General features: G+C 40.4%; 3 long non-coding RNA genes across 8 annotated transcripts; 2 read left to right on the top strand and 1 right to left on the bottom strand.

Moving 5' to 3' along the window:
• Positions 1-1177: 1177 nt before the first annotated feature.
• On the top strand, positions 1178-3787 carry LOC107079005 (uncharacterized). Of its 6 annotated transcripts, none has more exons than XR_011182647.1 (7): positions 1178-1563; positions 1703-1755; positions 1957-2012; positions 2394-2476; positions 2636-2680; positions 3103-3156; positions 3557-3787. It is a non-coding gene; the product is annotated as an uncharacterized lncRNA (long non-coding RNA). The 6 variants fall into 6 exon arrangements; XR_011182648.1 differs by having other exon boundaries at positions 1179-1563; positions 2394-2457; XR_011182651.1 differs by having other exon boundaries at positions 1526-1543.
• Positions 3788-5370: 1583 nt separating this feature from the next.
• Positions 5371-7507, bottom strand: LOC138224263 (uncharacterized). The gene is made up of 3 exons (XR_011182671.1): positions 7345-7507; positions 6152-6280; positions 5371-5425 (listed from the first exon to the last, which is right to left on the bottom strand). It is a non-coding gene; the product is annotated as an uncharacterized lncRNA (long non-coding RNA).
• A 1088-nt stretch (positions 7508-8595) lies between these two features.
• On the top strand, positions 8596-10096 carry LOC107079003 (uncharacterized). Its single transcript, XR_001479972.2, has 3 exons — positions 8596-8658; positions 9524-9600; positions 9988-10096. It is a non-coding gene; the product is annotated as an uncharacterized lncRNA (long non-coding RNA).
• Positions 10097-15309: the final 5213 nt, after the last annotated feature.

Raw genomic sequence — 15309 nt, 5'->3', positions numbered from 1 at the left:
TGAAGAAGCTCTAGTTGAACATTTAAGATTTGTTTTCTATTCAACTAAAAAAAATTCAGATCATGAAGAGTAAAAGGTTAGAAATTAGCGTCAACCTTGCGCCAGAAACAGTGTTTCCGAATTCCTGTCTTTAAGCTTTGGTCAAGCAGAAAGAATTATTCTGTGAGTGTCTGATAGTTAATCTCGCCAGTGATTACTGTACTAGATACCACTCCTTGACAATGGTTCCCCAACGCTGTTCACTGTATAACCTGTGTATACAGGAATATTGATGCCTTTTTAAATTAATCGATTCATCATCTCTTAGAGTTAATGAGTTAATATAAAACGTCTAAATACCTGTCGCACACTGCTTCCAATAGTTCAGCTCCAAGCCGTTTGATATTCATAGACAATATATTCCTATCACTTTTCTGTTTTCTATGCATACACAAATTCACGTTCTTTTTGCATGCACTGCTTTTGATTTTTGAATCTGTTATCTGAAGGACTAAACTCATATATGGAACTTTGTCAAACGCCCATGGACATATAAATATATGATGATACCTACTGGTATAAAGGAACTAAAGGAACCAGACACCAGCTGGGGTATAAAACATTTAGATGCATTTAATCGCTGGTGTCGTTTTTAAAAATGTTGTCTTTGGAATCATTTCAGACATTTTGTTTAAAAAAAAGCATTTTAACCTCTCAGACTACGTCTGACACTGATCCCCTTAATCTGCTGCAAATGTTGATTCAGTACTTTATTTTTCATTATTTTTTCAACTCAGAAGCCTTAATGCTTGAAAAGCGAGCGAAATGTGGGAACCTTTGCTTTAGGCTAAATAAAAGGTTTATATGTGGAACATTTTACGTAGCCGGCCTGGTGGCTCCGCGGGCTAAACCATCGGACACTTCTAAAGTTCAGAAAGTAGATCGACCCGCAGAGAGTCTCTTGAGTTGAAGTCGAGCCCCGAGCCTCCCCGTCAGTCTGAGATCTAAGCCCCGGGTGTAGCTCTCGTGCTGTCGGGGTGAGTTTGTGGAGGTGGCTGTTCTCTACCACGCCGGCCGTTTTGGGGGGTTCCATTTTCGGGGCCCTCCAAAACCGGGACAAATGGGGGGTTTAAGTCCTTTATAAATGCATAGTTCGGAATTCAATTCTAAAAAGCAGCCCCTTATACCACTGTGACACCTGCAGGACAGGTGTGGCACTAGCAGTGAAAGAGAGGTGCAGTCCTAACTAGGAGCGACAGGGGTCTCTCTCCAGCACATTTCTCTTGGTTCTAGAGATCAACCGGCCGCAAGCTGAACGAGTCCGGCGAACGACCAGGGCGATGTCACTGTATTCGGGTGTCTGAAAGTCCTCAGCCGTTATATACATTATAAACGATTTGGTAAGTTAAGGCTTCTTTTTATCTTCAGTACCGTGAGTCTTGAGCCCTTGTAACAGAATCCACAGCTGTCATTCAGGAGCCGGGCCCGCCCCCAGAGTGACCTTCCTAAGCGGACACGCCCCGTCCACCTGTTCCACAGGTGCGCCCGGCAAGATGGCGGCGGGGTGAGTGTCTGCGGCGTTAGGTGCGTTTGCGTTTTATTTCTAATTTTCTTATTTTAAATACAAAAACTCAAATTTTACTTAGAGGAAAGTTAGACAAAAAATGTTTTGTTGTTGCAACTTTTGTTAATTGCATTTGTTCCTGTTTAATTTGTGTTTTAGGACGCCGAAATGAGTGTTCTGTTTGAGCGTGCTCTCGACGTTTTAGAAGTCATGTAAGTATGTTTTTATAAGATAAGGTTTGTTTCTTTCAACGAATAAAGGCTGAAGTTAACCTTCAAACATTTGCTTTCTAAAGTCAGTAGCTGTGAAATCTCCGCTTTTCGGATCCGGGCTATAATAACGCTTTCCGCTCAGAAAATGATAAAACATTGTAAAGATTTAATTGTCTAATTCGTATGTTTTTTTTTCTTTAGGTGACAAAAGGATTTCAAGAACGGGTCTCCAATTATGAAAACTGTTTTTTTCCAGGGCAAGTTCTATTTCTCCCTTGCACTATACTGTTTATATTTGTGCAACACGTATTTCCCAACGTTTTAACACCAGAACGGGTTTATACTAACTATATAACTTTTGCTCTTTTCATTGTGCTTTTGTTGAATAGAAATTGAACCTCTAAGGCCGCTGGTTCTTTTATTCATCTATTGAATCCACTGGGTAAAGATGGATAATACCGACATATTTGCACGATGGTTTTCAATGCGTGGAGTTAAATCGAATATGATAAACGCTATAAGTGGTACTTTCTTTATACAGGCAGCAAAAAAAAGTGAATAGACCTCAGATCGTCAACTGAATCGATTCTGCAAATCCGATATCTTGTTAACTTGATTCTTTTTTTGTTTGCCTTCAGTTCTGCGGCTCCTGGTTATCTGGTTCTCCTTTCCAGCTCCACTCCAGCAACTCGACGAGCGTTGGCAAGTTATTCTTGACAATGTGTGCTTTTCCTGTAATTTTGTTTCTGATATCCGTGGCTTGATCTGTTGTGTACCCTTTGTATACCGTTTTGCCTTATTCTTAACCTGCATGTTTACTGTTGACTGCTGCTACTGTATTTGCTGTGCATTATGCAATAAGAACTCGTTAATTTCACAGGTGCGCCTGGCAAGATGGCGGCGGGGCAAGTGTCTGCGGCGTTAGGTGCGTTTGCGTTTTAATTCTGATTTTCTTATTTTAAATGCAGAAAAACTCCAATTTCACTTTGAGAAAAGTTAGACAAATGTTTTGTTGTTGCAGCTTTTGTTAATTTCGTGTTTTTTTTTGTTTAATTTGTGTTTTACGACGCCGAAATGAATGTCCTCTCTGAGCGTGCTCTCAAAGTTTTAGAAGTCTGCATTCAGCGTTCTTAAGTAGTTTCTTAAGTAGTTTTTAAAGACATGTTATATCTAGCTCTGTTTCCTTTAAAGAAAAAAACTAATTTATCTTAAGTCATTTGCTGTATAAAGTTTTTAACAGTGTATCTCTGGTTTTTAAAATCTGGTTATAATATCGCTTTCCGTTCCGATACGATAATCGTTTGCAAATATTAAATGTATTAATTCGTATATTTCTTATTTCTCCAGGTGACAAAGGGATTTCAAAAACGGGCCACAAGTTATTAAAGTGTTTTTTCCGAGGTAAGTTGTATTCTTATCTTACGCTATATTTATGTATTAAAGTCGACATGTATTTCACATAATTTTAACACCAGAACGGTTTTATACTAATGTTATCAATTATTTTCGTTTAGTTGCGCCTTTGTTGAATATAATAGGAAACACTAAAGCGCTGGTTCTTTTTTATGGATTCTTTTGTTCATAATAGGCTGAACCTACTTTCTAAATATTGGAGTAGTGAGACTGGGATGTATCTGATTTCTCATGCTGTTACCTATTGGTTTCTTGTTGAATTTGAGCGTGTTTGTATGTTTCTTTATTGGGGCAGTTTATTTAAAGTTAAAAGACTTCAGAACTTCAAGTTAATCGATTCTACAAGTCCGATATCCTGTTAACTTGATCCTTTTTCTTTTGCCTTCAGTTCTGCGGCTCCTGGTTCTCTGCGCCCCGACGATCTCCTCTCCAGCAACTCGACGAGCGTTGGCAGGTTCTTCTCGACAATGTGTGCTGCTTCATTTTATTTTTGTTACCAGTGGCTTGATCTGTAATGTCCCGATTCAGTGCTGTATTTTATTCTTGACCTGCATGTTTAATGTTGACTGCTACCAATGTATTTGCTGTGAATTCTGCAATAAAAACTCATTTCATTGTCTGCATTGTCCTGTATTTTCGAAGGTGCGAAGGGTTGTCTTGCAGTGTGCGCCACGCACCGCAAGGCGACACCCCATCGCACGCTGACTTGGAAGTGCGAAGACGCCCGCCTTTTTAGATAGTCTCTGGGGGGAAAGGGTCCCTAGGAGGGAGCGTGGGTATAGCCCCAGGGGGAGGAGAACTGAGGATAGCTCTAGCCAAGCCCCCTCACTCCCAGCAGGAGGGGAAGGCAGGCTGGAGATGGCCTCGGCCCGAGAGAGAGGAGGCACCCAGGGCGGACTCAGCCTATCAGTCACAGCTTGCAACTGACAGCTTTCTAAGTCCACACACCAGGAGACCTGCCTCTCTGCAGGGACCAAAGCCACCACCAACCTGCCATCCTCTCCTGCCGGGAGCGAGTGGGCTTGGCTAGAGCTGCGGTCAATCAGCCAGCCCCCGCCTACCCCTCTCCAATGAGGGGGGGTGGGCGAGGCTCGGCTTGATTGCTACCACACCCCGAGAAAAACCCCATATACTAAGTTTTTTGGCGGGAAAATCTGGACACGCTTAAAAAGGGGGTAGCCTTTGACCTTTTCAAGTCAAAAAGCGATAGAGTGCCCCCTTGCGGCCACAAACTGTTAGCAAAATCTCTCCGCCAAAAAACTCACCAACATCGGGTTTTTTTCAGGGCCAAGGGGGAACAGAACTCTGCACAAGAAATGAAAGAACAAAATCAAGTTTCAATCGACAATTTATTGAGCGAAAACTGCATACAAAACAAAACATTACAATACGTCGGATGCACAAGGTTCGAAGTGAAAATGAACATGCATTTCAATTACAAAGTGTCAAAGCACGGAAACATTAACGCTAAATACTGTTTACAAGTCAACAGAGTAAGAAAACATTTGCAAGCAACTACATGTTAAAACAGAAACATACAGCACGTTACTGTTTCTCCGAGGCTTCTGTCGAGGCAGCGACCAGAATGAAGACTGGAACTTCGTTGCTTCCTGCAAAACAACAGAAACCAGTATTAGTCGTGCTTTCTGTTACAAACAGGATCTCGAAATCATCCCAACTCATTAGATCGAGTTGCTGTGTTGACTAACAAGTTCAGAAGATGAAACGGTTAAAACAGATTAAACAAAGCTGAAATAAAGCGCTTAGCCTGGTGTAACAGGAAATTTTCCTGTTTAAAAAATTATTGAAGCACTCTGATTTAAATTGCAAGCATACCGAATGCACAACACAATCAATACAGCTACATGTGTATTTATTAGATAGAAACTACCACATTCTAATGAGATTTTTGTTTACGGTTTTAATTGACTTGATGCACTGTGGAAACCAAAACGGTTTCTTAAGAGTCCGTTTAATGCGGATCAAAAAAGCTCAGTTTAAACAGAAATTGCTTTCAATAAACAGCAGAACTACAGTTTTGTCGGGTCAGAACCATTTCTGCCGTGGAGTCTAATCTATCACCACTTAGTTTGAGTCGTCTTTAGACAAGATGCATTACGTTTTCCAACAACAATTTTATACTTATTTCAATATATTTCAATTTTATACTGTATTTCAATATGATACGTGTAAACTTTATACTTACATAGATAATTCCAGCAGCTGAGCCAAGCATGTCCTGCCCGAAGACATCAAACTAGAAACACAAAAGTACATTTATTTAAACGGTCATTTAAAGATAATTTAAACCAACGTTTCTTAGTAGCACACGGCTTTTTCACTAGGACAGACAACGGAGAATTTATTTCAATAAAATACGTGTAAATAAATGAACATTTCTACTTAAGCTTGTACTTCCATTATTTCGTGTGAATTGCGTCCTACCCGAAGACACTAGACGTAAAAACGCAAAACGGCAGAATTTAGAATTGAAAAACCATTTAAACTAAAAAGTATTAGTTGCAAGAGAAATGTTTACCATGAATATTAGAACATCATCACATAACATACTCTGTAAAATAAGGGAAAAAAAATTATAAATTCTAGCAGGGCTACTTTTGGTTTGGATAAATGCACACGCTTGATTTTGTGAACAAAGTTCACGAAGTACTTGAAAAAGACGGATTAAAAATAAAGAAACATAAGGCGACGTTTTCGTTCTGCCAACACAACAGTGTTCTTATTGCTACAAAAGAGCTTGTCTTCGATGTGAGAGAAAAACACACATTTTCTGTGTAAAACAAACGGCATATTAAGAATAAGAGAAGCTTTGGAAAATAAAACAATTGCTATTTACTTCTCAACGAAAAAAACGTGTTTTGCCCTTTCTCCTGCAAGGTTTAGACTACATAATTATACGAGTTAAATTTTATTTACAATAAAATAAAATAAAAATAAAACTAAAGACGCGGAGCAAACTCACCCAGCTCCGCTCTCTCTCGCAGAACGAGGCGGACAGGTGAGCGGGGCGTGGCCTCCGAGGGATGTCATTCCTGTGGGCGTGGTTACAGACTGACGGCGACGGTAGCTTTTTTTTTCTTCCAGCTGAAAACTTGTGGAAGAAATTGTTTTCAGAAGCCCCCATGAGTTACACGATTCAAAATCCTATTTTCCCATGGCCAGCAGGGTAATCACAGCATGAGAAAATTATTCCGTTTAAACACAATAGTTAATTTCTGAACAATGCTGCCTACCACATTAATACTGTATATTGTATTGCACTGTATATGCAATATTATTGTCCCGTACAAAGTAGCATTGACTTTAACAAAAGTGGAATATCGTCACACTGCTCTTTTTTGAAAAAAAAAACGAAAGTAGCACGTGTTCTGTCTTTTGTATACATGAAGCTCAACACCGTGTCAATAAGCTTTCCCAGATTAAACGCGTATTGTTTCTGTGACAAGTACAAATGTCACGGGTTTCCAAACGTATGTTCTCCTCGATGTGAAGCTGACTGTCAAGTAATGGTAAATGTATTCCGTTCAATGTTTAAAGAGTTTAAAAACCTATACTATACTATCCTATAGACGAGTTATTTGTTTCTCCGTGGCTCTAATAGGCTTCAGAGGGCACGTACTGTTCTACAACCTAACTGATCTTAACGCTGCACAAAAAAGTCAGATATTTCATCTGTAAACGTTTATTACACACTCAATTCACTAACTTTCTACTTTCTGTAACATTCTCCCACAACCCTTTGTGTTAGGAACTTTAAAATGCACTTCCCTGTGACATCCTTCCACGTTTCCCCTGGTTTGTGTCAAAGTAGTTCACACTGTGGCACTGCAGCTTAATTTTTAAACTGGTTAACTGAATAAACAGGAAGCACTTACTTCATTAGCATTGTAGTAGTGTTTCATTAACACTACAACACTGTACTGAAGTACCTATTATATTCAGATATATTCAAATATCTCAACCTCAGTGCAACCCCAACGCTAAACTTTAATCCTTACCGTCAGCATTAAGTATGGATAAAAGATCATGAAAGCTGGATTTAACCAAAGAGGAGCTGGAAGAATATTTGTAAGGACCCATAGAGGCCCCAGACTACATGACTACACATGTTAAACCAGCCGAACCCATCATTCCTTTTGAAGAGTCAGAATTTACCTGGTGGGAGATGAACGGTTTCCTTAAAAGACCTAGAGCAGGATCAGCCTCAGGTGGGATCCTGTACAAGGCTCACAAATACTGCGAGAGGCTCAGCCGGAGCCTCTGGAAGCTGTTGAAAGCAGAAGGGAGGAAGAACTTAAACAGGAAGCTGTCTGACTGCAAAGAGGTGTGTGACACCACAGGGGTAGTGGCTGCCACTGCTGACAACAACAGGCATATCCGACACTCCAGACTCACGCCTCACGGCCTGCTGGGGAATTTTTTTCCCCCTTTTCTTTCCTCACACACACTTCCCTCCAGGTGTGGCGATGATTATGGCCTGCTACACCTTGCTATGCCCTGCTAGTTCATTTAAATGCCTTACCAAGCTGCAGGACCAGTTCAATAGTGAAAACATGAAGGAGGGAGTTTAACTTGAAAAAAACGGTTTGAAATCATCAGCCAATAGATGGCATCAAAAATACCGAAGGCAAATTATATTTCTCAAAGTAATACTTCAATCTGCTTTGCTAAAAGACATTACAACCTCTCATCAATCACTGTTTTTTTAGATACTAAGGACTCTATTCACAAAATATGTTTTCACAGTAGGACTGCAGCACTGACTTTCTCCTTTGCTATGCATCAACTGAGAACATCATGCCAATCATAACACGTATTGACAAGTGTTCTGACACAGGAAGAGAAATAATATTGGGCGCTGAAGTGATTTAAGAGTTAAAATCACAAATTGGTATATGTATAAAGGAATATTTATATAAACAATAATCAAATTATTATCTTTCTCTTATATTCTATTTCTGAAATAGATTTGGGTATGCTGAAAGGTTTAGAAAGAACACACTTCTAATAACACTCAGGGAAAATGTATTAAAGCAATGTCGTAGTGACCCTAGAAGGCTTCTGTAGAAACCTTTCATTTTGGCTCAAGCACCAGGCTGTGATGTTTCTCTGAGCCAAGATGGCTTCTGAGCAGGCAGGGATTTGGAAACAGGTGTGCATTACTGAGCGAGCACACCTGGCCGTTCCACATGACGATTCTAGGGCTTTGAGGATAGGTTCCCATAGAATTAGTCAAGCTCCTGTAATTAATGATGAGGCTTATAAAAGCGAAGCCTGGGTGGAAAACATTTAGGTTTTGCTTTGTGTTGGAGAAGACCATGAGAACTATTTATTGTGAAGGGTTGGAGGATCATAAGGAAAGCTGTATACCAGGAAGAGCCCATTTGTGCTCCTGTTTTTGGGATACAGAAACCCAGCTTGACAGAGCTGCACAATTGGTGAGATGAGATCCCTACACTAAAACTCCAGGTAGGACACGGGTGTACCTGGCTGTTGAAATGGGTAGAAATTGAAGGTTGTCTGTCTTGATAAAAGCATCAGTCCATCACCCCAGTCCTCATGCTAAAGTGAGCTTCTTCACTGCAGTATCTCGGCTAGACGACAAGTCTGTGGGATAGTGTGGATGTCTTTTCAATGGCCGCTCATGATCTGGGTAAGGTTGAGGAGCTCATGCTGTCCAAGACTGGGAGTCTTAAGTGTGACACCTCTGGTTAGGAGTACTGCTGGTGTTGAGTTGTAGACAATACTACATTGACCAACAAATTGTCAGGACTTGGTCATGCAAAATTCTTTCAAGAGAAGGCTGAGGCTTTTTTTTTTACCTGCCTGGAGACCTATTGATCATGTGGGGAAAATAGACTGGTCACTGAAGCTCCACAATGGGGAATGGGGCAACCTCAACACTGCATCTGTAATGTAGATCCAACTACTTGGTTTGTGTAGTGATCCTTACCCTGATCTTGTAACAAATTAAAGATGTCACAGTCATTAACTTCTATGAACTGTTCTCTTTTGTGGTACCACTGGATAATCTCTGCTGTATTGACCTGAAGATCAGTGAAAGGACAGGTTCTACTGCACAAACCGAGACCTCCAGCTGCACAACTCAATTTTATACCAACAGCCACATGTTCCAGCTGCTTTTTGGAGCCTGGTGTTTAGATCAATGCAATGGTAACTGAAAGGATCTCCATAGACTCGCGTATAACAGTCGCCGCCTGGTGGACACATTTGGAAAATATCTTCTACTGTACATTGTATAGTTCCGTTTCCTTTCCAATATTTCTCAATATAGCAGCGTCTAACGCTTTCAGTGTGCATTGACTTATTTCAGACCTGAAAGCTTCTTTCCCTGGGAAGGAGAGATCCTGCACCATGAGCTTGTTGGAGGACACAGCTGCCACAATGCAAGTAAGAGCATCTCGGTTCTGCCAGCAAACGTCCAGTTTGTGCTTTGCACAGAGCACCCTGTCTAGTGTAAAATACCAGCTCTTCCCACAAATTCTTTAACACATTTCTAGGTTTCAGTCTCTAAAGTCAATTTGGTGGCTTATAATTCTGACTTGATGTTTTATTAAACGCTAGCTGATTGAATCTTTTTTTTTTTCCAGACCTGTATATGACGTTTTATTGTGAAGCCAGTGTTATTGCCCTGCTTGTATTAAAACTCTTCCTGTCCGAGTTGGATCTTCTCTGTCAGCTCAATTGCTGCAGCCCTGAAGAGTTTTAGGTGGTGAGCTCTGTGTGAAGATATACCTCCCCTCCCCATCCAACCAGTCTCCTCTTCTCTTTGAACAGGGACATCTTCCTTTCCATACTGACTCCTGTCTAGATTGACCTTGTGCTTTACACCAGTACATGGTTTTGACTCAAAAGCCACATAGAGTATTGACTCAATATTACTTGCTGAATGGTAAGTTTATCCCAGTTCTAGGTTTCCAACAAAATAAAGCTGCTTTTCCTCTAAAGTGTACTTGTAATTCTCTATCTATCTAACACTGCGCTGTGTTTCGATGATTTGTACAGTCTGTCTTACATATTCACACACCTACCAAAGGACTTGGGGAAAAGGACCTGCCTCCAGGTAAGAGGGGCCCAGAGCCACCTGTGGGACCCAGCTGAGACTGCGCACCCTGGCCTGGAGGAGACCCGGTGGACACAGCACTGGATTTTAACTTCTCCGGCTGAATTCTTCAATAGTTAATTAACTGCTGATTTTGCGCCTTTGCTTTTCGCCCCAAAATGAACCAGCATTTAAGAGAACTGGTTTCTTACTTCATCTCATTTGATCAAGTTAAGATAAAAACAGAATTGCAAACATATCCCAGGTAGTCTTAATGTTAACACAGAATGCTAATAAGTATGATAAAAGTGATATAAACAATTAAATGCCATGTTCTATAATAGAGCAAGGGTGTATATAATAACTATATAAGAAAAGCTTTTAAAGTGTTTAATGAAAGTCTAGAAAAGTGTGTGGAGGGACATTCATCCAGAAGTGGTGTTTTAATTAGCTCTGATCTGTTTACCAGGTCAGGAATCAGAATATATAATTCTGCTTCGTATTAAGTTAGAAGTCAGCAATGACTGACATCTGTATTGTCCTGATTAGGGACAAGATTAACATCGACCAGGGAAATTGATTTTACATGAAACTTTTTGAAAATGAAAGCTCTCTAGATTAACTATTGGTGTGTGAGTAAGGTGTTACAGTATATCCATGTCCTGTTCTTTTCACTGTATCAGCACAGTGTAGCCAGAAGATGAAATTGCAGCATTAAATACATTTACATAATGGAAAGAAACCAAGATTATATGTGATGGTTTGAATGCAAGCTCTGCTGCAGTACTATTCACTTCTTACACAAATGACACTTTGTCTGAAGAACTGACTCTGAACTTTTTAATACAATCAGTCTAATTTGTATTACGTCTCCTGCTCTTGGCCACATGAGGACAGAAGGAGCTTCTCTGTAAGAAACACTGTAGAGCTCACAGGTGCCCTGGGTTTCACAGGGTGAAACACTGTAGGGCAGCTTCTACTGTACAAACAGAGACCCCCATCTGCATAACTCAATTTTATACCAGTAGCCACATGTACCAGCTTTAATATATAAAGAACCTTTTAACAGTCTCATAGTTGGGAAAATGGAGAGAGTGTTGGTTTGGACTAAACCACAACTACCTAGTGCTTTAAAGCTGAGTATTTAATTGTCCTCCGACTCTGAGCGTGGCCAGCAGAAATCATGAGCCTTGAAATGAAAGACATGGCTGTTTTCACAGCAGCTCACTGGAGAAGTCAATCCTAATCCCAGTGACAGCCACAGCTCTCTGCTGAATCTTGCCTAACTGGAGATAAAGTATGAAGAGGAGACAGTCTTATAAATACAACGACTGCTGACTGTATTCATAGAAAAGAAATTATTTCAAGGTTTTTTTTTTTGTAATTTACAAGCAAAATTCTGAAAATTTAATGCAGCTGCTTTTCGGAGCCCGGTGTTTAGATCAATGCAATGAGAACTTTAAGGCCCTCCATAGACTCACGTATAACCGTCGCCGCCTGGTGGACGAATTTGGAAAATATCTTCCACCGTACATTGTTCTATAGTTCCGTTTCCTTTCCAATATTTCTCAATATAGCAACGTTTTACGTTTTCAGTTTAATATATACATTTAATTCTATATTAGTCCCAGCTACAGACTGTTTGACCCTCTACTATCTGGAAAACAGTACCGGAGCATTTGGGCCCGGATTACCTGACTCAGAGACAGTTTTTACCTCCGCACTATCAAACTATTAAACTCCCAGCCTCTCTTACCTACGAGCTGAACCCTTACGGTGCCTTCTCTCTTTATCAAAACTCAAACGCACATTGAAATCTACCTCTACCTCACATGCCAAGACGTTTACTCTCCATAATTTTGTATCCTTTATTTCATTCTGTTGACGTATGATTTTGCACAACTATTGTTGTTTTGCACATTACCTGTTGTCTCTGTCTTCTTGCACAATTGTATTGTTGTTTGCACTACTTACCGCCTGAGGGCTAAGCAAAAAGCACTTCGTTATACCATATACCTGTGTATGAGTATAATGTCAATTAACATGAACTTAATTCTATGATGTGCAGATATTCTGTTGCCAATATTGACATCCGGCGCTGATTGGATGAGAGAAACGTTCCGCGATATCCGCGATCATTGGGCGAGAATCCTGTCACTCACGAAGAATTACAGCATCTTCGCGATCATTGGACAACAGCTGCGTCAATCACCCTGAATACTAAAGAGCTGTTGTGCACCTATGCTGTTACTGTATGTCATATTGCGGGGACAGCGGAAGACACATGAATAATGCACTAGATGCAGTGGGTCCAGTGCAGTACAGTACATGTCAATCACAGCGGGAACCTGGATAATTGTATTTAAATGCAAAGTGTTATTATTATTATTATATTCCAGGCATCGTTGGACAAGTTGTTGACTGGAACAAGCAAACGTTTATTCCATGATGAAAAGAGAAGAAAGGAAAACACAACGTTTGCCTTCTTGAAAGATTATATTTGGAAATATATACAGTACCACATATTTCTTTTTTAGATAATTCTGTATCCATTATATCTTAAAAATAGTAGCAGATATTCTAAAATCTAAAGCATTTACAGCTCAGAGTTGTAATGATCTCTGGTAATAGATTGTTCTGAATCTTTCTTGCTCAATTTTCTGTTTCATATGCTTTTTCTCCCTTGTATGTTTTAAGGTTCAATAAACTTGAAAAACAAAAGAAATTAATTAGACCCAACAGTCACCCTGAGCCCCTATGACTGCACCTCAGGACTTAATGCAGATCCACAGACCAGTACTGCTCTCCTGTCAGGCCACTCACTGAGTCTTCAAGCTGACTGTGGGATACAGGACTTCGTCCTCTCGTTACATCTGCACTGAGACACTCAAACGTCTGTCTGAAAACATCGGCTGGTTTTCTTCATGTTGAACACATGAAGGATCAGAGGAGACACAAAAAACTTGTCTCCGCACACTCTGACTGGAAGCAGTGTAAAGGCTCTGCTAAGGTGGTGCTCCATGGATTTAGAATACATCCTCCAGACTCTGGACTCTAGTCTGTGAGCAATACTAACACATCCTCCAGACTCTGGACTCTAGTCTGTGAGCAATACTAACACATCCTCCAGACTCTGGACTCTAGTCTGTGAGCAGAACTCAAACATCCTCCAGACTGTGGACTCTGGACTGTGAGCAGTACTGCTCCTCCAGACTGTGGACACTGGACTGTGAGCAGTACTGACTCATCCTCCACCTGAAGAGGGATCCACAACCTAAACGTCGTGTGTCTTTTCTTTTCCTTTCAGCAAGGAAATAAATATTTACCTGTTCCTTTGCAGCCTGTGCTTGCCGACGTATCTCCCTACTTGAAATCCCATTATATCTTACTTTATCTCTGTAAAATAAGTCAGCACTCCATGATGTACTGTTTTCTTTTGTTAATTGCTAAAAAACAAGCAAACTGTACCGACGTATTAATTGTACTGGGAATTTAGTAGCACAAACAGGTATTTTGTCCACAAGATGGCGGTCACGCTCTTTCCAAATGGCAGTGGCCTTGGGTTCTCTTTGCCCTTGAGGACGTTTGACACCTCTGAGTGCTGTGAAACGAAGCAATCTGGGCAGACCGGGAACACCTGAGTTTCTGTGTTAAACCCTGGGGAGAGCTCTAGTTTGGGAGAAATCGTCCGTTTCATTTCCTCGGGTGGAACTCATGAATAACGTGAACGCATACTGGAAAAAATAGCGTTTGCCAAGGCTGTTTCTTTTGTAAATTAAATTTAAGACCTAGAGAAAATAAAATTGCACAATTGTGCAATTGTGTTTAGTTATGTACTTTAGCTGTAACATTTTAATGGCAATCACATGTATTAGTACGAACTCGTTGGTTCTTCAGAAGTTTGAACAATTTCAACTAATTAAAACTACAATATTTAAACGATTCTTTCTAACAAAATGAGAGGAGAGCATTTTTAACTTAAGCAAATTGGCACAAAAGGAGGTGTATCTGATAAATGGTTGCTTCCTACTTGCATTGCTGTAGTAACCAAAACAACAATAGAATGTTATTTATCTGTATCATTTAATTCCATTACCCTCCTATTCTAGAAAAGCATTTTGGCTCCTTTAATATTCACAGCATATTAAAGAACACAGAATACAGCAAAGCCTATCTCACTGGACATGACTCAGAGTTGCTATTAAACTAAAGGCTCTAATATGAAGACCATTTGTTTTCAAGCCATTGTTTGGAATTGTGAACAGCGTACAAAATTCCTGTCCTTAGTGCTGGGCAATTAGGCTTCTATCGAAACAGGAGCACTGTCCTGAGAATGAACTGTCATAACAAGTGAGCATTTTACAGCATTGAAAATGTGTTTCTTCTGTCAGTTCACATTTGATCTCTCCTTTCGACCCTTTATGTTTGTAATATTGATCCTGACCCGTCTTTCACGATTCTGTCAGAAAGACTGCAGACCTAATGAAAATACCTGTCAGGCCTCATACAGTATGTGCATCTGATGTCTTCAGCAATAACAGAAGCCAGAGGACTAACAAATGTATTTTTGAAAGTCCGTAATTGCTATTGATCATCTGTTACCAACTCCAATTGTGCACTTTCCATGACACTTTCATGTTTTATTGGCTATGGGACCATGACATTATCTCTTCTACTACAGGCACTATGCAGATGACACAAGTTTGAAATCGACACTGCTTTAGCTCTGTCCACTCATCCACCAGTTCGGTTTGTCAGTGCCACTCTGCTGTCAGGTAGCTGGTATTCAATCTTGTTGCGACGCCCATAAAGCAGCTTCTGCCCATCGAGAAAACCATTTCAAATCATTCAGCCATTGAACCCTGAGCAGCATCTCGTCATTAAGCTGACACTTACAGTCACTGCACTCGTGTCTTCCATCGCTTTCGAAATCAGGGATTTAATCACAGAGAGGTTACCCGCTGAGACCTTCTTCACAGAACAGCCTGCTTCTGTGATTAAGCAGGCACATGTCTTCAAAGCAATGCAGAGACTGAATAATGCATCCGTGTGGCGGG

This window comes from Lepisosteus oculatus, chromosome 19, assembly GCF_040954835.1.
Source record: "Lepisosteus oculatus isolate fLepOcu1 chromosome 19, fLepOcu1.hap2, whole genome shotgun sequence".
In the NCBI taxonomy this organism is placed as follows: domain Eukaryota; kingdom Metazoa; phylum Chordata; class Actinopteri; order Semionotiformes; family Lepisosteidae; genus Lepisosteus; species Lepisosteus oculatus.
This window is presented reverse-complemented; position numbering and strand designations above follow the sequence as displayed.